The sequence below is a fragment of the Staurois parvus genome, unplaced genomic scaffold (assembly GCF_062004578.1).
Source record: "Staurois parvus isolate SC_StPar_1 unplaced genomic scaffold, SC_StPar_1.0 ptg001181l, whole genome shotgun sequence".
Taxonomy (NCBI): domain Eukaryota; kingdom Metazoa; phylum Chordata; class Amphibia; order Anura; family Ranidae; genus Staurois; species Staurois parvus.
This window is the reverse complement of record NW_028318977.1, coordinates 3,893,602-3,915,728: the sequence shown is the minus strand read 5'-3', so window position 1 is coordinate 3,915,728 and position 22,127 is coordinate 3,893,602. Positions and strand designations below refer to the sequence as shown.

Sequence of the window (22,127 nt, the reverse complement as noted above, 5' to 3'; positions counted from 1 at the left end):
ATGAAGGATACTGATTGGTGACAGTATGTAATAAATAAACACTATTTTATTCATTTTTTTCCACTTTCCTTTCTTCTTTTAATTTTTTTAAAATTTTTGCTAATTTTCTTTTTTACTTACCGTATATACTCGAGTATAAGCCGACCCGAATATAAGCCGAGGTACCTAATTTTACCACAAAAAACTGGGAAAATCTATTGACTCGAGTATAAGCCGAGGGTGGGAACACCAGTGGGAAGAATCGTGCCTCATCATTGGTGTCAGTGGGAGGAATAGTGCCCCATCATTGGTGTCAGTGGGAGGAATAGTGCCCCATCATTGGTATCAGTGGGAGGAATAGTGCCCCATCATTGGTATCAGTGGGAGGAATAGTGCCCCATCATTGGTATCAGTGGGAGGAATAGTGCCCCATCATTGGTATGAGTTGGAGGAATAGCGCCCCATCATTGGTATCAGTGGGAGGAATAGCGCCCCATCATTGGTATCAGTGGGAGGAATAGTGCCCCATCATTGGTATTAGTGGGGGGAATAGTGCCCCATCATTGGTATCAGTGGGAGGATTAGTGCCCCATCATTGGTATCAGTGGGAGGAATAGTGCCCCATCATTGGTGTCAGTGGGAGGAATAGTGTCCCATCATTGGTATCAGTGGGAGGAATAGTGCCCCATCATTGGTGTCAGTGGGAGGAATAGTGTCCCATCATTGGTATCAGTGGGAGGAATAGTGCCCCATCATTGGTATCAGTGGGAGGAATAGTGTCCCATCATTGGTATCAGTGGGAGGAATAGTGCCCCATCATTGGTATCAGTGGGAGGAATAGTGCCCATCATTGGTATCAGTGGGAGGAATAGTGCCCCATCATTGGTATCAGTGGAGGAATAGTGCCCCATCATTGGTGTCAGTGGGAGGAATAGTGCCCCATCATTGGTATCAGTGGGAGGAATAGTGTCCCATCATTGGTGTCAGTGGGAGGAATAGTGCCCCATCATTGGTATCAGTGGGAGGAATAGTGCCCCATCATTGGTGTCAGTGGGAGGAATAGCACCCCATCATTGGTGTCAGTGGGAGGAATAGTGCCCCATCATTGGTATCAGTGGCAGGAATAGTGCCCCATCATTAGTATCAGTGGGGGGAATAGCACCCCATTATTGGTGTCAGTGGAATAGTGCCCCATCTTTGGTGTCAGTGGGAGGAATAGTGTCCCATCATTGGTGTCAGTGGGAGGAATAGTGTCCCATCATTGGTGTCAGTGGGAGGAATAGTGTCCCATCATTGGTGTCAGTGGGAGGAATAGTATCCCATCATTGGTGTCAGTGGGGGGGTGGAGGAATAGTGCCCCATCGTTGGTGTCAGTGGGGGGGAGGAAAAGTGCCCCATCGTTGGTGTCAGTGGGGGGGAGGAATAGTATCCCATGATTGGTGTCAGTGGGGGGTGGAATAGTGCTCCATGATTGGTGTCAGTGGGGGGTGGAATAGTGCCCCATCATTGGTGTCAGTGGGGGGGGGGAATAGTACGCAATCGTTGGTGTCAGTGGGGGGGAGGAAAAGTGCCCCATCGTTGGTGTCAGTGGGAGGAATAATGCCCCATCATTGGTATCAGTGACACCAATGATGGGGCACTATTCCTCCCACTGACACTTGCTGACCCCTGTTCCAGTATGGTGCTGCTGCAGCCAGCATATGTGGTTGCAGCAGCACCTAAGCAAGGCACACTTACCTGCATCTCCTTCACTCGATTTTCGCGGGGCCGCTCAGCTCCACCTCCCCGCCGGTGATTGGCCACCTGTGTGCCTTTCCTGAGCTACAGTTCTGGCGGCCAATCACCGGTGAGAAGGCGGAGCCGAGCAGCCGCGCGAACATCCAGTGGACGAACCGAATGAAGGAGCAGCCGCGCTTCCTGGACCGGATCGTCGTGGGACCGGAGCCAGGTAAGAGACGGCAGCCCCCTGCAGACAATGACTCGAGTATAAGCCGAGGGGGCCGTTTTTCAGCACAAAAAATGTGCTGAAAAATTCGGCTTATACTCGAGTATATACGGTACTTCACAGGGTAATTCAGTATCAATGATACTGACTGGTGATAGTATATAATAAATAAATAAACAAACAAATAAATAATATTTTATTAAATTATTTTCAACTTTTTTAAACGTTACTTTCTTTTTTAATTTTTTTTAATTTTTTGTTATTTTTACTTACTTCACAGGGTAGTTCAGTATCAAGGATACTGACTGGTGACAATATGTAATTAATAAATAAAAACTATTTTATTCATTTTTTTTCAACTTTTTTAAACTTTCCTGTTTTTTTTATTTCTTTTTTAATTTTTGTTAATTTTTTTTTTTTTTACTTACTTCACAGGGTAGTTCAGTATCAAGGATACTGACTGGTGATAGTATATAATAAATAAATAAACAAACAAATAAATAAATAATATTTTATTAAATTATTTTCAACTTTTTTAAACGTAGTTCAGTATCAAGGATACTTACTGGTGACAGTATATAATAAATAAACAAATAATACTTTATTCAATTATTTCAAATTTTTTCTTTTTTCTTAAGTTTTGTTCTTTTTTTTTTTTTTTTCACTTACTTCACAGGGTAGTTCAGTATCACCATCGTAACACTATACTACTCTGAGGGGTAATCAGGGATTTTTTGTCTCTTTTACACTTTGATTGCTGTTATAGTGAAGCTCACTGTAACAGTAATGTTTTGAACTGTCATGAGGCATGAGGATTGTGTATATTAGAGCCAATTATCTAATAGAGAAGAGGAGGTATGAGGGTCCTATACATTAGAGCCCACATTAGAGTCTTTCCTCTAATAGGGTATAAGGAGGAGGTATGAGGGTCCTGTACATTAGAGCCCACATTAGAGTCTTTCATCTAATAGGGTATAAGGAGGAGGTATGAGGGTCCTATACATTAGAGCCCACATTCGAGTCTTTCCTCTAATAGGGTATAAGGAGGAGGTATGAGGGTCCTGTACATTAGAGCCCACATTAGAGCCTTTAATCTAATAGGGTATAAGGAGGAGGTATGAGGGTCCTGTACATTAGAGCCTACATTAGAGCCTTTCATCTAATAGAGTATAAGGAGGAGGTATGAGGGTCCTGTACATTAGAGCCTACTTTAGAGTCTTTCATCTAATTGGGTATAAGGAGGAGGTATCAGGGTCCTGTACATTAGAGCCCACATTAGAGTCTTTCCTCTAATAGGGTATAAGGAGGAGGTATGAGGGTTCTGTACATTAGAGCCCACATTAGAGTCATTCATCTAATAGGGTATAAGGAGGAGGTATGAGGGTCCTGTACATTAGAGCCCACATTAGAGTCTTTCATCTAATAGGGTATACGGAGGAGGTATGAGGGTCCTGTACATTAGAGCCCACATTAGAGTCTTTCATCTATTAGGGTATACGGAGGAGGTATGAGGGTCCTGTACATTAGAGCCCACATTAGAGTCTTTCATCTATTAGGGTATACGGAGGAGGTATGAGGGCCCTGTACATTAGAGCCTATCATCCGACGGTGAATATGAGGTAGGAGAATCCTGAATATTAGAACCTATCATCAAATAGGGTACAGGCAGTATTAGGATCCGGTCCATTAGAGCCTAGCTTTTATTGGATTGGGGATCTGTCCATGAGAGCCTATCATCTAATAGTGAACAGAAGGCATGAGAGACCTACACATAGACAACAGGCGGTATGGGGGGTTCTGTATGGTAGAGAATATCATGTAATAGGGAACAGGCGGTATGGGGGGGTTCTGTATGGTAGAGAATATCATGTAATAGGGAACAGGCGGTATGGGGGGGTTCTGTATGGTAGAGAATATCATGTAATAGGCAACAGGCGGTATGGGGGGTTCTGTATGGTAGAGCATATCATGTAATAGGGAACAGGCGGTATGGGGGGGTTCTGTATGGTAGAGAATATCATGTAATAGGGAACAGGCGGTATGGGGGGGTTCTGTATGGTAGAGAATATCATGTAATAGGGAACAGGCGGTATGGGGGGGTTCTGTATGGTAGAGAATATCATGTAATAGGGAACAGGCGGTATGGGGGGTTCTGTATGGTAGAGAATATCATGTAATAGGCAACAGGCGGTATGGGGGGTTCTGTGTGGTAGAGCATATCATGTAATAGGGAACAGGCGGTATGGGGGGTCCATTAAATTAATGTCTATCATCTAATATGGAACAGGAGTATGAGGATTCTATATTTTAGAGCCTATAGTATAATAGGGAAGAGGAAATATAGGGGGTCCTGTACATTAGAGCCTATCATCTCATAGGGGACTGTAGGTATGAGGGTCCTTTATATTAGAGCCAATAATATAACAGGGAAGAGGCAGTATGGGGGAGGGGGGCCTGCCTGTACATTAAAGCCTACCATTTAATAGGGAACAGGTGGGATGAGTGTCCTGTACATTAGATCCTATCATTTAATAGGGAACAGGTGGGATGAGTGTCCTGTACATTAGATCCTATCATCTATTGGGGAACAGGGGAGATGACTGTCCTGTACATTAGATCCTATCATCTAATAGGGGACAGATGGGATGAGTGTCCTGTACATTAGATCCTATCATCTAATAGGGGACAGGTGGTATGAGTGTCCTGTACATTAGATCCTATCATTTAATGCGCAACAGGTAGGGTGAGTGTCCTGTACATTATATCCTATCATCTAATAGGGAACAGGTTGGATGAGTGTCCTATACATTAGATCCTATCATCTAATAGGGAACAGGTGAGATGACTGTCCTGTACATTAGATCCTATCATTTAATGTGCAACAGGTGGTATGAGTGTCCTGTACATTAGATCCTATCATCTAATAGGGAACAGGTGAGATGACTGTCCTGTACATTAGATCCTATCATCTAATATGGGAACAGGTGCGATGAGTGTCCTGTACATTAGATCCTATCATCTAATATGGGAACAGGTGCGATGAGTGTCCTGTACATTAGATCCTATCATCTAATATGGGAACAGGTGCGATGAGTGTCCTGTACATTAGATCCTATCATCTAATAGGGAACAGGTGGGATGACTGTCCTGTACATTAGATCCTATAATCCAATAGGGAACAGGTGGGATGAGTGTCCTGTACATTAGATCCTATCATCTAATGGGGAACAGGTGGGATGAGTGTCCTGTACATTAGATCCTATCATCTAATAGGGGAACAGGTGGGATGACTGTCCTGTATATTAGATCCTATCATCTAATGGGGAACAGAAGGTATGAGTGTCCTGTACATTAGATCCTATCATCTAATAGGGAACAGGTGGGATGAGTGTCCTGAACATTAGATCCTATCATCTAATGGGGAACAGGTGGGATGAGTGTCCTGAACATTAGATCCTATCATCTAATAGGGGAACAGGTGCGATGAGTGTCCTGTACATTAGATCCTATCATTTAATGGGGAACAGGTGGGATGAGTGTCCTGTATATTAAAGCCTATCATTTAATGGGGAACAGGTGGGATGAGTGTCTTGTACATTAGATCCTATCATCTAATAGGGACAGGTGGGATGAGTGTCCTGTACATTAGAGCCTATCATTTAATGGGGAACAGGTGGTATTGATGTCCTGTACATTAGATCCTATCATTCAATGGGGAACAGGTGGGATGAGTGTCCTGTATACTAGAGACAGTCATATCATCAAGGCAGTGATGATTAACTGGTTGTTAGGACACTGGCGGGTGTCAGCTCCTTGACAACCAGCAGTTGCCACATTTAGCAGTTGTAGGAATACCACTGACAAACATTTCTGCTTTCTCCTTCAGCCGGAGGTTTGCTTTGCAACAAGTTTAGGTGTAAAACAATGTAATGAACACCACAAAATAAAGAAACACTCAACGCATGATCTTTTTAATGCATTTTTTTTATTGATTTGCCTTTTCCTGAGATGAGATATTTTAAACACTCAAATTCATGCGGTATTTATCTGTGAATCAAGCCTTCATTTTCCTTACTGGATTCCTAAGTTAGCGACGTTGCTGTCGACCTTCTTGCAGACTTTATTGCAGGGGGTGTCGGAACATTTTCGGGATGGGAGGCAGTCACAGTCAGACGTGCATTCTGGTTTAATCTACGGGGTCCAACATGGTATCCTTTGAACCCTTGGTCAAACTCAGTATCCTGCAACACAAGTATGGAAGAACTTTAAATTGGCTTTACCCGGCCTAGCACACTGCGCTATGTTTGTATTACATAGAGGTTGGTTCCTTTAATCACTGTACCAGGGGCGGACTGACAACTCATGGGGCCCCCGGGCAATAGGGGATCATGGGGCCCCTGTGTCCTTGCCCAAACTCAAAAAAGCCTATGAAAAAGGTACCAGGGGCATCTCATGGGGCTCCCTACTGACCCTGGGCCCTCGGGCAGTGCCCGAGTTTCCAAATGGTCAGTCCGCCCCAGCACTGTACAATATACAGGAAACCTCTGATCTGGTCATATCTTTCCCTCACCTATCAGGACACATCAACAACTAACTTCAGCCTAAAGTTGTATAAAGTCTTACATTGTATATAGTGTCTGAAAGCTGGAGATGGAGCATTGAATTGGCATAATTGTACCTTTTTTCCATCAGTCTGTGTAGCATTCACTGTTTTTCACATTAGTCCTTGATGTACTATATATACTGTATCTAATTATTGTTTTACATGACATAGGATTTTCAGAGCACTGTGGGTTAGCTAACTAGACATCACATCAGAGGAAGCTTGCCTTGTGGCTCCCTTTGTCTGATTGAAATCTCAGAGTGAACATTCTGATAAGGGAGAAGTCTTTGCTGTAAGTACTCTTTCAACATTGATGTGGAAAGGAGAGGAGAGCTGCATATACAGTGCATATATGTATATGTACTCTATATTGCCAAACGTATTGCTCGGCCTGCCTTTAAACGCACATGAAGTTTAATGGCCTCCCAGTCTTAGTCCGTAGGGTTCAATATTGAGTTGGCCCCGCCCTTTGCAGCTATAACAGCTTCAGCTCTTCTGGGAAGGCAGTCCACAAGGTTTAGGAGGGAATGTTTGACCATTCTTCCAGAAGCACATTTGTGAGGTCAGGCACTGATGTCGGGGGAGGAGGCCTGGCTCACAGTCTCCACTCTAATTCATCCCAAAGGTGTTCTATGGGGTTGAGGTCAGGACTCTGTACAGGCCAGTCAAGTTCCTCCACCCCAAACTGGCTCCTCCATGTCTTTATGGACCTTGCTTTGTGCACTGGTGTGCAGTCATGTTGGAACAGGAATGGGCCATCCCCAAACTCTTCCCACAAAGTTGGGAGCATGAAATTGTCCAAAATGTCTTGGTATGCTGACGCCTTAAGAATTCCCTTCACTGGAACTAGGGGGCCAAGCTCAACCCCTTAAATACAACCCCACACCATAATCCCCCCTCCACCAAACTTTACACTTGGCACAATGCAGTCAGGCAAGTACCATTCTCCTAGCAACTGCCAAACCCGGTCACATTCATCAGATTACCAGACAGAGAAGTGTGATTGGTCACTCCAGAGAACACTGCTCTAGAGTCCAGTGGCGGCGTGCTTTACACCACGGCATCCGACTCTTTGCATTGCACTTGGTGATGTAAGGCTTGGATGCAGCTGCTCGGCCATGGAAACCCATTCCATGAAGCTCTCTATGCACTGTTGTTGGGCTCATCTGAAGGCCACACCAAGTTTGGAGGTCTTTAGCTATTGACTCTGCAGACAGTTGGTGACTTGCGCATGCGCTGACCCCGCTCTGTCATGTGACGTTGCCTACCACTTGGTGGCTGAGTGGCTGTTGTTCCCAGTTGCTTCCACTTTGTTATAATCCCACTAACAGTTGATCGTGGAATATTTAGTAGCCAGGAAATGTCACGGATGGACTTATTGCACAGGTGACAACCTATCACGGGACCACGCTTGGAGTCACTGAGCTCCTGAGAATGACCCATTCTTTCACCAATGTTTGTAGAAGCAGTCTGCATGCCTAGGGGCTTGATTGTATACACCTGTGGCCATGGAGGGGATTGGAACACCTGAATCCAATGATTTAGATGGCGGGGCTAATACATTTGGCAATACAGTGTATATATATATATATATATATATATATATATATATATATATATATATATACACACAATATCTTTTGTATTCTTATAACTGTAAAAAGCAATAAAATAACCCCCACAGTCTTCCTTCCCCCACAAATCTCCCCCCCTCCTTGTTCTTATCTTTGTGTATTTCTTGACTGTTTTCTTGTAGACACCCAATCCTCATACCTGGCTCTACTGGATGAAAGATCCACAAGTCATACATTTGAAATCCCCCCCCCCCCATCCCCGTGAGGTCACCCCCTGTTCCTAACTTTATGTACTTCTTGACCTTATTCTTGGAGACACGGGTAAACTTGTCCCTGGCTCTAGTGGAGGGAATTTCCATTGGTCTCCTCCTATGAGGGCACTTAACCTGGCTCTTATACCTTGAGGGATGCATCATACCCAGTTGTGGACCTGCTCCCAGTCTAGGTTGGCTTACGGGTCTTACACCTGTTATATGTTTTTATTCCTCAGTGAACAACTAAAAGTGTATCCAAGGAAGCAAAAATTATAGTATTGCATCTTACAAAATAAATAAATAGGTAAACAAGTAAATTATTAATAAAATTCTTCTTCTTCTTCTACTTCTTCTTCTTATTATTATTATTAATAATAATAATAATAATAATAATAATAATAATAATAATAATAAAAAACAAATCATAAGAAGGAGATGTGTTTTTTAACCTTGGTGACAAACCTATTACTTATCTAAAAATAAACATTATAGTATTGCATCTTACAAAAGAAATAAATATGTAAATAAGTAAATTATTAATAAAAAATATTATTATTATTATTAATAATAATAATAATAATAATAATAATAAACAAATCATAAGAAAGAGATGTGTTTTTTAACCTTGGTGACTAACGTACTACATATCTAAATATAAAAATTATATTATTGCATCTTATAAAATAAATAAATAGGTAAATAAATAATAATATTAAACAAATCATAAGGAGGAGATATGTTTTTTAACCTTGGTGACAAACCTATTACTTATCTAAAAATAAAAAGTATAGTATTGCATCTTACAAAATAAATAAATAAATAGGTAAATAAGTAAAATAATAATAATAATAATAAACAAATCATAAGGAGGGGATTTTTTTAACCTTGGTGACTAACCTATTACTTATCTAAAAATAAAAATTATAGTATTGCATCTTACAAAATAAATAAATAGATAAACAAGTAAGTTATTAATAAAAGTATTATTATTATTATTATTATTATTATTAATAATAATAATAATAATAATAATAACAATAATAATAATAAACAAATCACAAGAAAGAGATGTGTTTTTTAGCCTTGGTGACTAACGTACTACATATCTAAAAATAAAAATTATATTATTGCATCTTATAAAATAAATAAGTAGGTAAATAAGTAAATAAATAATAATATTAAACAAATCATAAGGAGATGTGTTTTTTAACCTTGGTGACAAACCTATTACTTATCTAAAAATAAACATTATAGTATTGCATCTTACAAAAGAAATAAATAGGTAAATAAGTAAATTATTAATAAAAAATATTATTATTATTATTATTATTATTATTAATAATATTAAACAAATCATAAGGAGGAGATATGTTTTTTAACCTTGGTGACAAACCTATTACTAATATAAAAATAAAAATTATAGTATTGCATCTTACAAAATAAATAAATAGGTAAATAAGTAAAATAATAATAATAAACAAATCATAAGGAGGGGATTTTTTTAACCTTGGTGACTAACCTATTACTTATCTAAAAATAAAAATTATAGTATTGCATCTTACAAAATAAATAAATAGGTAAATAATTAAAATAATAATAATAATAATAATAATAAAAAACAAATTATAAGGAGGAGATTTTTTTTAACCTTGGTGACTAACCTATTACATATTTAAAAATAAAAATTATAGTATTGCATCTTCAAATAATAATAATCATAATATTAATAATAATACAAAATAAATAAATGAAACAAAGAAGTAAAAAGAAAAGAAAAACAAAGCAACACACAAGAATAAATTAAAGGAAGATATTGCTACACGGGATATGAAATATTTTCTGCGATTAATACATCTCCCAATCTGGATATTTTACCTTTATATAAGGACAGATCTTTTATCTCCAGTACAGAGAACTTTGCACTGCAGTCCCTGATTCCAAAGAACCAGAACCAGAATTGTCTATTATGGGATGAATGCACCAAGCTGGTATGGCACTCAGAGAGGGGCAAATCCACCAACATTGGACCATGTGGTAATATCAATTATTTCATCTAGAAGGGTAAGGCATCAGGCGGTATTAAACTCTCGCTCTGGCCAAAACATTTTTGTTTAATCGTAGCAGAGTGAGAGATATCCAAACTTCTCCCTCATATATTTTATTGTTTTTTTTTTCCTAATTGTGTTTAATGGAGTATGAGTCATGAACCAAGGGAAACATGCCAAAATAAAATAAAATTAATGCATTGATCATCAATATATAAATTTGGACGTCGCAATCACAGAGCAGGAATTGTTTTCCTTTCATCAGCATTTTGCCCAATCAGAAAGCTGTAGGGAAGCCCCCTCCTCCTTGACCACCATAAAGTGCAACTTCAACTCCCCCTATAGTTGGGTTGTGGTTGGATCTCTTTCAGAGAGTGGTTGGTAGGTGACGGGGAGATGATATGTTGCCTCTTCATTGCCTAGCTTACCCCTTTAAAGCTGCACCCCTGAGATGCAGGGTGGTTATGGTGTAGCCAACATTCAACACCATCTGCTTACCTTTGCAGCTTAGGAGGCCATCAGGGGAGGTTAAACAGTGACTCAAATGCCTATTTTCCGTGACTGCTGCCCCTCTCTGCCAACCTCTTCATTGGCTTCCACTAGACCAACGTATAAAATTCAAAATACTAACCACAACATACAGACCTTCCACAGCATTGCCCCCCAGCTACATCACCAACCTCATCCACAGATATCGCCCAAACTCTCCTCTCCCCCCAAGACCTCCTGCTCTCCTGTTCCCTTGTTACTTCCTCAAACACTCACCTCCAGGACTTCTTCAGAGCATCTCCCATCCTCTGGGACTCTCTTCCCTAGTATGTCCGGTCAGTTCCTACCCTGCCCGTCTTTAGACGATCCTTGAAAACTCATTTATTCAGGGAAGCCTACCCCACCTCCACATAAGAACTGTACTTGAGTCACCTCCATCAGATTGTCCCCCGCAGCTATCACCTCTTGAACCACCTCCCCCTCCCTTTACACTGTGAGCTCCATGAGTAGGGCCCTCCAATTCTTTCTGTATCAAACTGTATTGTAATTGTACTGACTCTCTTATATTGTAAAGCACTGTGTAAATTGTTGGTGCTATATAAATCCTGTACAGGGACGGACTGACAACTCATGGGGACCCTGGGCAATAGGGGATCATGGGGCCCCTGTGTCCTTGCCCAAACTCAAAAAAGCCTATGAAAAAGGTACCAGGAGCATCTCATGGGGCCCTCTACTGACCCCGGGCCCTCGGGCAGTGCCCAAGTTTTCAAATGGTCAGTCCGCCCCTGATCCTGTATAATAATAATAATAATTTTTATGCCCCCCCCCTCCCCACTGCTAATGTAAATCAGTCCTAAATGCAATCAATTTTCATGCACAATCCCCAGGTCTGAGCATATCAAGCATATCCAATGAATAAAAAGGGGCAGACCAGGGACAGTCAGGTTGGGGAGGTAAAAACTAGATGATGCTGGATGTCCTCCAGCCAGGAAATGAGAAGGAGTTCTGACTTGCTGCAGCTTCTAATGCACATTGTGAGCAGCTCACAGTGTGCAGAGAAATCAGAAGAAGTAATTTCAATAGAGGAGAGGAGCCTGTACAACTGTCTCACATGAAAGAGAAATATACTTCCAATATATTTAGAAAAAAAAATTATATATGTGACATATTTACAATATATTGGCCTACTCTAATATATTTTAGCATGTATTTTAAAAAAAATTAATTTAAATATATTTTCCAAAGGCATATATTTAAAAATATATATTTTTAAAATATATTCTTCGGATTTATTTTGAACATGTAAAGAAGTCTTTTTAACATATATTTTTACAAATATTTGTAAATACATTCCAAAAATGTAGAATCAATTCAATTTTCAAAGACATATATTTGAAAATGTGTTTTTGAAAAAATATGCGCATATATATATGAATATGGTCAAAATTGTGGTATTTCAAATATATGTCAATATATTTGGGAAGAATATTTTTAAAATATATTTTTCTTCCACGTGGGGTGCAAGACTGCAGGTTAAGGCTGGAGGCCAGCTTAAAGGTTAAATATACACATCTAAACAAAAGAACACAATGAACAAATAATAAGTACAGTTGGCCCGCAGGTTCTGCCATTCCCGGAGGGTTCGGCCCTTGGGTGACTCACCTATGTTGTTAGGATACGGAGGAGGTGGAGGAGGTGGTTGGCCATAGTTAGGTTTTGGATAAGGTGGAGGAGGTGGTTGGCCATAGTTAGGTTTTGGATAAGGTGGAGGAGGTGGAGGAGGTGGAGGAGGTGGTTGGCCATAGTTAGGTTTTGGATAAGGTTGAGCAGGTGGTTTGGGGGGTTTAGGTTTTGGAGGAGGTGGATCTCCATAGTTGCTTGGGTAGCCGGCAGAGATGGTTGCACAGCTCAGAAGGAAGAGGAGGAAGATGCCCGTGTACGGAGACATGGCTGAGTCTATGGAGTCTATGAGATTCGGGAAATACGCAGCGTATTATATAGGACCCAGTACAGGAAGAGATCAGGGAGGAGGTAAACTGTCAGAGAAGAATTATTATATCCAGAGTTTCATCACACAAATTACATCCTAATAGGATATTTTATTAGTTAATATACACCTCGCCCCATTTATTAAATTTATAATGATGGCATGCCACTATAATTATATGGTTTCCTTTCCAAAACTTTCCTTTCACATGGCAGAGGTTCCCAAGACATCAAATATAGTGAACATAATATTATTTCTTCTCTACATTGTTATAACAGGAACCAGTATACCAGGTGAGGATGAAGATGACACCCCCCCCCCAGCAATAGATCCACATACAGAACCAAAGAATTAGAGAACAAATGCCTAGTATACATGATGAGAATATCAGACTAATGATCATCTGTTTGGTTTTGGCATGCTAGTCTCTCCACATCAAAAATGAAGAGGTTATGAAAAATCTCGTATGACTGAAAAGAGTTTCGAAAGTGATGTCATGTATTTGTATTTTATTTTCAGACAACTACTGTACTGATTAAATGAAAATTGTACGATCTGGTACGAAAATTGTACGATTGAAAAAATTTCAATCTTGTCCCTTCGGATATCGACGCATGAATTGGCATGATCGGCTCTTGAAAACTGTGTACTAACGATCTGATTATCGGATGTTTGGTCCTCGTTTTCGTACGATTTTTCTTATCTTGTGTATGGGCCTTAACCAGGGGCGGACTGACCATTTGGAAACTCAGGCACTGCCCGAGGGCCCAGTAGGGGGCCCCATGAGATGCCCCTGGTACCTTTTTCATAGGCTTTTTTGAGTTTGGCCAAGGACACAGGGGCCCCATGATCCCCTATTGCCCGGGGGCCCCATGAGTTGTCAGGTCGCCCCTGGCCTTAACCATTTGCCCTCCTGAGGATTTACCCCCCTTAATGACCAGGCCTCTTTTTGCTACTCGGCGCTGCACTAATTCAACTGATAATTGCGCGGTCATGCAATGCTGCACCCAAACAAAATTTACGTCCTTTTTTTCACACAAATAGAGCTTTCAATGCACCTTTTTCTCCATTCAAGAGGAGAAGGTGAGTACAGAGGTGGGCTGTACAGTTACTGATCACTGTAAAAGCCAATCACAGTCTATTGCTGCAATCATGTGATTGGAAGCCGGTACTCCCAAGTCCTGGTCATTAGTATGAAACCCAGAGCTGTTGGTGACATTATGTGCTGTGCAGTATGCTCCCAGCACAAACACAAGGCACGCACCATGGGAGCAACACAGAAGTGAGGCCCCATATGTGCTTACACTTGGTGGGAGGGGGTTGAATTCAGCTGGCCATTTGTGTTTCATCTGGTTCTGCAGGGAACTAGACCCTCAATTGGGTGAAGAATGGATGTCCTTCTTATCTAGCTTCTGTGCCAAGGTATTGCCAAAGCTCCATGGACCAACAATGATTTTCTGTGACTATACAGTGCTACTGTAAGATATGTTACATAGTTGGTAAGGTTGAATAAAGACACCAATGCATCCAGTTCAACCTGTTTGGGTGTTGGTGTGGGTGGGTGTGCGTGTGGGTATGGGTGTGGGTGTGGGTGTTTGCCACTAGCATTTTCAATATCTCTATACATTGCACTCACAAAGAAAACCATCCTAAGTTCTCTGAATTTATTTACAGTATATCTCTTGTTGACACTGCCAACTGTTTAACACTTCTTGTCCAACTTCATTTTTTGGCAGCATTTCTTCTTTAGAGACCTTAGATTAACCACTTTCCCACCACCCTATAGCACATATACTGCTACAGGGTGGCAGGGGTATGCAAAGTCATATAGTCACACGTGTGTCCTACCTGCGCCGCTGTTCTTGGCTTCGGCTACCAATCATGGGGTCCCCACCGGTGATTACTCACCAGCACCCGGAGATTGTCGAGCTTTACCGATGGAGGGAGAGAACTGTAAGTAGACAATACAGTTCTCTCCCCTGTCAGCTCCTGCATAGCAGAGCCATACAAAGCAGTGTGCTTACAGTTGAAAGCACTAACACAGCACACAGTTAACCCTTTGATCACCCCAGATGGTGACCCCTTCCTGTCCAGTGCCATTATTACAGTGTCAGTGCTTTTTATTAGCACTGATCAATGTATTGGTGTCACTGGGGATATCAGTGACACCAAGTCAGTTCCCCCCAGTGTCATAATGCCTGCCGCAGTCCCACAGTCCCATTATAAGTTGCTGATTGCCACCATTACTAGTAAAAAGAAAAAAAATTCCAGTACCTATACCGCCATTTGTAAACGCTTTAACTTTCACATAAACCAATTAATTTACACGTATTAGGATTTTTTTTTTAGCAAAGACATGGAGCAGAATACATTTTGGCCTAAATTGATGATGAAATTTGATTTTTTTAATTTTTTTTACTGGACATGTTTAATAGCAAAAAGTCAAAAATATAGTTTTTTTTCCAAAATTATCGGTCTTTTTATTATAGCACAAAAAATAAAACCACACAGGCGATCAAATAGCACTGAAAGAAAGCTCTATTCGTGGGAAAAAAAGGATGTAAATTTAATTTGGGTGCATCATTGCATGACTGCGCAATTGTCAGCTAAAATAATGCAGCATCACAACGCAAAAAATGGCCTGGTCAGGAAGGGGGGTAAATCCTCTGGGAGGGCAAGTGGTTTAAAATGTTTCCTCCCAGTGCTAGAGTCACCATTGAGATATTTGCATATTTTGATCTTATCCCATCTTAAGAATTTCTTCTCAAGGGAGATTAAGTTTGTAGTCTTTCCTCATAACTGAGGTCCTCCAGCCCAGGGGCGGACTGACCATTTGGGAACTTGGGCACTGCCCGAGGGCTCGGGGTCAGTAGGGGGCCCCATGAGATGCCCCTGGTACCTTTCAAAGGTTTTTTTGGGTGTGGTTTGAGTGTGGGCGAGGACACAAGGGCCCCATGATCCCCTATTGCCCGGGGGCCCCATGAGTTGTCAATCCACCCCTACTCCAGCCCTTTTATTACCTTTTTTGCCCTTCTCTGGACTCTCTCCGGTACAAGCATGTCCTTCCTGAGGATTGGTGACCAAAAATGCATAACCTATAGAATGTGGCTGGACCAGAGGTTTGTTAACTGGTATAATTATAGTTTTACAGCTTTAGTAAATACCCCTTTTTAATAAATGTTATTAGTCTGCTATCATTGCTTGCTGCAGCTTTGACATTGCATGTTATTGTTGAATCTGTCATCTAATAGGACCCCCAGATCCTTTTTCCATTCTTGATTCCCCCAGAGGTTCTCGCCCTAGTTGCAAAGTTGCTGTACCCTGTTGTGAAGTTATTTCCCTGAGAATAAAAAATTAAAAGAAAATTAGATTAAGGTTCAATCAGAATGATGCGTTTTGTTTTTTTTTGTATAAAGAAACTTTACCTGAAAAATCTGTGTCCACAGAATAGTAAACAATTCACTTTATTGTGCAAACAACACATATAAAACTTAAAAATATTCCCCCAGATGTACTAAAATCGGGACTGATTGCTGCTTGTATATAAATGTAAACTATCAAAGCACTGCTTGATCATTTATAAATGGTAGTAAAAATATTCCTGATATATAAATAAAGCAGGGTGCAGCACTAAAATGATCTGCCAAATTGGATAAACATATTATGTTCAAACATTCTCATATAAAATGCAATATAATAGAAAATCACATAAAATCGGTGACAAGGTGCAAATAAAAATGCCACTAATTGGTGGCTGATAGGTGTTGGACACTAAAACCAAATACAGTCTATAGTGTGAGTGCAAATAAGATCCTAGATGATCTTCAAAAATCCAGTGGCTGGATCCATGGACAATCACCAAACAAGGGTGAAATTGCCTATTATTATTATTATTATACAGAATTTATAAAGCGCCAATAGTTTGCTCAGCGCTGTACATTACAAAGGGGGACAGAACATGTGACAGAACAATACCAATACAATGCAAAACATGAGGGGATTGAGGGCCCTGCTCTTTGGAGCTTACAATCTAGGAGGGAGGGGATGGTGGTACAGGAGGAGATAGCTGTGGGGGATGGAGTGGTAGGAAGAGTGGAGGAGGTCGGCAAGTTAGCAGGGGGTGGGGTAGGCTTCCCTGAAGAGATGGGTTTTCAGGGTGCGCCTAAAGGAGAGGAGAGTAGGTGATAATATGATGGGTTGGGGAAGGGAGTTCCAGAGGATGGGTGACACCCTGGAGAAGTCCTGGAGGCAGGCATGGGAGGAGGAGACCAGGGAACTAGAGAGAAGGAGGTCTTGTGAGGAGCGGAGTGTGCGTGCTGGGCGGTACTTGGATATTAGGTCAGTGATGTATTTCGAGGCAGTATGGTGGATGGCTTTGTACGTCAGTGTTAGGATTTTGAATTTGATCCGTTGCGCCTAGCAGCGATACAAACAATAAAAACCTGGCAGAGGTTCTAATACTGCTCAATTCAATCCAAAACCAAAGAGAAGTTATATACATACACTTTAACACATAAATGGAAGTTACATTATCCCAACCCAGCTAATCAAGATGGTTGAAGATGACATACCCAGAAGATGTCAGCTGAAACGAGGGAGCTAGCTGAAGTTGTAACCCTGGAGGGAGCTCCTGTGGGAGCCATTTACATCTACAGAGCGGCTATTTCCAAGTGTGGCAGCACTACCAAGCAGTGTGGGGGATCTGACCAGATCTGACCAGACCTACATAAGGATCTTTGATGTCCTGAGGTCATTCTAAATGCGCATTGTGATTGCGTATCTGGTGAGTGTGCAATCTTTACATATTTTATCACCTCATCCACGGATCCAGCCACTGGATTTTTGAAGATCATCTGGGATCTTATTTGCACTGACACTATAGACTGTATTTGGTTTTAGTGTCCAAAACCTATCAGCCACCAATTAGTGGCATTTTTATTTGCACCTTGTCACCGATTTTATGTGATTTTCTATTATATTGCATTTTATATGAGGATGTTTGAACATAATATGTTTATACGATTTGGTGGATCATTTTAGCGCTGTACCCTGCTTTATTCTGACTACTTTGAAGGTTTTATATGGTGCCTTTTGGTGTTCAGCTGCTGCTTTTATTTTAATCTTACTATTTTTACTTTAGCGCTCACTTACCTTGTGATTTACTATTCCTGATATATGGAAACTGAAATATCCCCTATAATTAAGGGGTTTGTATTGATAATAGATCTTCCAAAATCAATGTCCAAGGTTATAATTCCAAAGTGCTGTCAACATCTTTAGGATAGCAATGGTAGCACTACAGTTCCATGGGTCACCACAAATAAATAATAAGGGCCTGAGATTCCAATGGGAGAGGCAGTGGTCTCTGTGATGGATTTCCTCAAATGAAGTCTCCCTTCTACCATACCAGATTCAAGGTGTACAAAGACAACAGTATGTGGTCCTCCAAGCTTGTAGGAAGTGGGGGGGGGGGATCTCAGGTGTAATCCAAAGAGAGGAAGATGGTTGTTACATACTGTATATACAGGATCTCACAGAAGTGAGTCCACCACTCACATTTGTGTAAATATTTTATTCTATCTTTTCATGTGATGGACTGGCCAAGAATGTCTCCAGATCAAACCCTATTGAGCCTCTGTGGGACATCCTCAAACAGAAGGTGGAGGAGCACAAGGTCTCTAACATCCACCAGCTCTGTGATGTCATCATGGAGGAGGGGAAGAGGACTCCAGTGGCAACCTGTGAGGCTCTGGTGAACTCCATGCCCAAGAGGGTTAAGGCAGTGCTGGAAAATAATGGCGGCCACACAGAATATTGACACTTTGGGCCCAGTTTGGACATTGTCACTTATGGGTGGACTCACTTTTGTTGCCAGCGGTTTAGACATTAATGTAAAGTGCTGCGCAAACTGTTGGCGCTATATAAATCCTGTATAATAAAATTAATAATAATAATGGCTGTGTATTGAGATATTTTGAGGGAACAGCAAATGTACATGTTATACAAGCTGTACACTGACTACGTCACATTGTAGCAAAGTGTAATTTCTTCAGTGTTGTCACATGAAAAGATAGAATCAAATATTTGCAAAAATAGGGGTGGACTCACTTCTGTGAAATACTGTACATATATATGGCCAGTCTTTAACCTCCCTGGCGGTATTCCCAAGTGTAGCTCGGGGTTACCGCTTGTGGCACTGAAACTTTACCCCGAGCTACACTCGGGAATACCACCAGGGAGGTTAAAGACTGGCCATATATATGTACAGTATTTCACGGCGCTGCTCCGGGATCTGTTCTTTTCTTACCTTGTCCTTTGCTCCCGCGATGTCCCTCCTGCAGCGTCCCCAGCAATGTAATCCGGTCGATGCCGGCATCTGTCATCTGGGTTCCGTCGGGGAACGAAACGGCTGGAAATTTGAAAATGACAAAAAGTGACATTCACTAAAATCACTAAGATCACATAGTATAACAATACTGTATCAACCCATTTCACATACATTTTGTCCCGAGTGCTTTGTCCTGTCCCCTGCCTGCATTTTTACTGTTCTTTCTGCCTGGAAACTGAGAAACGTCCATGGCGTCCAAAAAGCGTCCCTTTAGGTCAAAAGCGGTTTTAGACCGGCTAGAGAACAGCGATAGTAAATCAGAACTACTTGCAGAATTGAGTGATAATGATTCGTGGGGGAAATTCCTCATCAGACACTGAAAAAGATTTTGCGACTAAGATCAGTGATGTGCGCTCTATTACAAATTTCAGTGTTTTTGGTTTGATTATATTATTGAATTAAATTTATTATTATTATATTATTATTTTTTATGATTATTTATTAAATTATAATTTATGATTTTCGCGTTTCAAATTCTAACATACCCGGGATGTTTACTAGACTCTTGTTAGGATAGAATTCAGTGAGTTATTCCTAAAAATTACAAGCCTACAATATAATTGAGTACTGTCCGTGATACTTTTTTTTAAGCTTGTCCTCAAAATTGTATGTTAGTGCAAATAAAAAAAGTATCACGGACAGTACTCAATTGTTTCTGTCGCAAATGCACTAATACGGCTACAATCACCTCAAGCAGGCCTACAATATAAAATGCCAAATTTCCATGCAAAATAATGGTACCTCTTTCAGCACCAAAAATCTGAAATAATCAGACCGCCAGGGAGGTTAATGACATATATGTCAGTCATGTAAGTTTTAGAATTTAATTTAGATTAACATTATAGTGATGAAATTTCAACACAAGAGGGCAACAAAAGGAGGAAATTATGCAAATTCTGCACTATAAAAGGAATGTGAAATCTGTCCCCTCCCAGTTCTGATGATGTCTGCGATGATTGGCAGACGAAACGCGTCAACGTAGTGACATCATCACGTTCTGCATCACACCATGCTGCGATGTCCATGAGGGAAAAGAGGCACGCCTCCATCTTGGATAAACACTGGGCAAGATGGAAACCGCCAGTATTTGTGATGACTTCCGGGAGTTCATTTAATTACATGTGGCGATATACCACTTCCACCAATGGCAAGTAAATTTTTTAATAGAGCTAAGTCATATCTTGCATTCTATACAATAACGGGACTGTAATGCTCTGAACCTCATTAAGGAACTCCAGTACTCTTATTTATAGAGAAATATTTGGGCCTTTCATATGTGAATACTGATTTTTTTGTCTTGCGATAACCATTACTATATGAAAAACGAGACTTTCTGTCCAAAAACCTTTTAAGGAACCACCTTGCTCTTACATAGAAGAGGAATTTTTGGAGCCTATAGAAGGTTATCTACATATATGTCCAGTGCAATATTGCATATTCGAGCCTTACCTACAACATTATATACAATGTTTGGCATTTAGGAGGATTTATACCTCTCATCTTTTAAAGGGTCTAAAAGATCCATACCCTTTAAGTGGAAACAATGATGATCTCTGTCAGGGTAACTATCTCCTTTTTTGGAACTGCCCATATTAATGTTTGATTTTCTGTGTATGAATACATTTATTATTCATCATAGAGTTATCATTATTGTCATCCACTGAATGCATTCTATTTAAGGAACATCGGCTGACTGAAGCTGGCCATATACAATACAGTTTTCTTTACCAACTTATGTGATGATGATGAATTGCAAAGAAGGTAATAACAATTATAATGCTATATTCCCCCTCTAGAAGCCATTCTTCTTTATTATTGGTTTCAAGCTTGATGTTTTAAGATGCAAATACATGCCTAAAGTGACTATTCCAAGATTCATTATTTATTATACATTTATTCTCCAGGAGTTTTATCACACATTCTTCATCATTTCATACTGATGAATATATGAAGGAAGTATATTGACACTTCAAAGACAGAAGAGAAAGAATAAAAATCTTAATTGTGAAGATTTACCTAAACTTGGATACAACTGCTATGGACTTCCTAAATACAATTATAGAAGATTTTTTGCCCAATACTCATCTCGGCTTTTCCAGCCATCTATATACAGTCAGGTCCATAAATATTGGGATATCGACATAATTCTAACATTTTTGGCTCCATACAACCACAATGGATTTGAAATGAAATGAGCAAGATGTGCTTTAACTGCAGACTGTTAGCTTTAATTTGAGGGTATTTACATCCAAATCAGGTGAACGGTGTAGGAATTACAACAGTTTGCATATGTGCCTCCCACTTGTTAAGGGACCAAAAGTAATGGGACAGAATAATAATCATAAATCAAACTTTCACTTTTTAATACTTGGTTGCAAATCCTTTGCAGTCAATTACAGCCTGAAGTCTGGATCGCATAGACATCACCAGACGCTGGGTTTCATCCCTGGTGATGCTCTGCCAGGCCTCTACTGCAACTGTCTTCAGTTCCTGCTTGTTCTTGGGGCATTTTCCCTTCAGTTTTGTCTTCAGCAAGTGAAATGCATGCTCAATCGGATTCAGGTCAGGTGATTGACTTGGCCATTGCATAACATTCCACTTCTTTCCCTTAAAAAACTCTTTGGTTGCTTTTGCAGTCTGCTTTGGGTCATTGTCCATCTGCACTGTGAAGCGGTGTCCAATGAGTTGTGAAGCATTTGGCTGAATATGAGCAGATAATATTGCCCGAAACACTTCAGAATTCATCCGGCTGCTTTTGTCAGCAGTCACATCATCAATAAATACAAGAGAACCAGTTCCATTGGCAGCCATACATGCCCACGCCATGACACTACCACCACCATGCTTCACTGGTGAGGTGGTA

The 22,127-nt window shown here is 40.6% G+C and overlaps 1 long non-coding RNA gene across 1 annotated transcript; it reads right to left on the bottom strand.

Annotated features, from left to right (window-relative positions):
- Positions 1-5,890: 5,890 nt before the first annotated feature.
- LOC149438948 (uncharacterized) lies at positions 5,891-12,903 on the bottom strand. Its single transcript, XR_016307887.1, has 2 exons — positions 12,552-12,903; positions 5,891-6,165 (listed from the first exon to the last, which is right to left on the bottom strand). It is a non-coding gene; the product is annotated as an uncharacterized LOC149438948 (long non-coding RNA).
- Positions 12,904-22,127: the final 9,224 nt, after the last annotated feature.